Consider the following 1491-nt stretch of genomic DNA (forward strand, 5'->3'; position numbering starts at 1 on the left):
CTAGGCGCTATTTTTTAAGATTTACCTTGAGGCAATGTCTTGAGGCCTCAAAATAACACCGTCTTGATCTGTAGACTAAACACAATCCCAATAAAAATCACAGTGAATTATTTTGTAGTTATTGATTCTAAAATTCATATGGAGAGGCAAAAACCCTGGAATATCCAACACAGTACTGAAGGAAAAGAACAGAGCCAAAGGACTGACTCTAACCAACTTCAAAACTTACCAGAAAGCTGCAGTAATCAAGACAGTGTGGTGTTGGTGACATCAGCAATATGGTGGAAGGAAAGTTTCCCAAATCACATCCCCCAAAGAAACAAATATTTTGTAGCTGCTACCCACAGACAAAAGTGAGTTTGTGAGAATTTTGGGATCTGGGAAGGAGGTTATGACACTTCAGTAAAGCCCCAGACTGAGGACGGCTAGCTCATGAGGAGGCAGGCTCATGAACCACTGGCAGGCCTGCTGACTATGGTCCTAGCTGTGGAATAGAAGCAACCCCATCCCTCTGTGGACTTGGCTCAGTCTTTGCTTGAGATGACTCACGGTTCTGCTAAACAGCCCCTCCTCCCAGGGGACCCAGGAAGAGCCAGGCCTGTCCAAGTCCTCAGTGACAGGGCCTGTTGACCTCATACCCAACTGCAGTCCCTGTGACGTCATGTGACCCAGTTCACTCCGGAGGGTCCTGAGGCAGTTATGCGCAGACAAGCCCATGGGCATCTCTGCTAACAGGCCCATCAGCTTCAGATCCAAGTGGGTCCTTGAAGCAGTCCTATGACATCACTCCTGACCTGCTCTGCTGTAGTCCAGAGATAGTCCTGCCTATGCAGGGACCTGCCCAGGAATCCAGAAGGAGAATGCTTAGGGACCTGGCAGAAACGACACTCATTTTTTTGCTGCTGGTAACATGCCTGCCGATGACAGACCTGACTGTGGACCCACACCTTTTGTAATTGTCCCATAATGCTTGCATAGTCTGTTCTGCCTTTTTTTTTTTTTTTTCAGTCTTTGTTCTCTTTGCTTTTCAGTCTTGGGGTTACTACTGAGATAGCCCCAATTTTAGAAATTATTTCCCTATTTGTGTCCAGTCTGCTAATAAGCCCATAATAGGCATTCTTTATTCGGTTGCAGGTCGAAATGCATACTGCATTTCGGTTTGATCTCTAGCATTTCTTTTTGGCTCTGTCTTAGAATTTCCATCTCTCTGCTTACATTGCTCATCTGTTTTTGTGTGTTATCTACTTTATCCATTAGACCCTTAGCATATTAATCATGGCTGCTTTATGTTCCCAGTCTAGTAATCCCAACATCCCTGCCATTTCTGGTTCTGATGCTTGCTTGCTCTATCTCTTCAAATTGTGTGTTTCTTCTTTGCCTTTTGATATGCCTTGTAATTCTTTCTCAGTAGCCAAACATGAGGTACTGCGTTAAAGGAATTGCCGTATATAAGCCTTTTGTGATGTGGTGGTGCGACATGGGGGAGAGAAG

This window comes from Zalophus californianus, chromosome 12 (genome assembly GCF_009762305.2).
Source record: "Zalophus californianus isolate mZalCal1 chromosome 12, mZalCal1.pri.v2, whole genome shotgun sequence".
NCBI lineage: Eukaryota > Metazoa > Chordata > Mammalia > Carnivora > Otariidae > Zalophus > Zalophus californianus.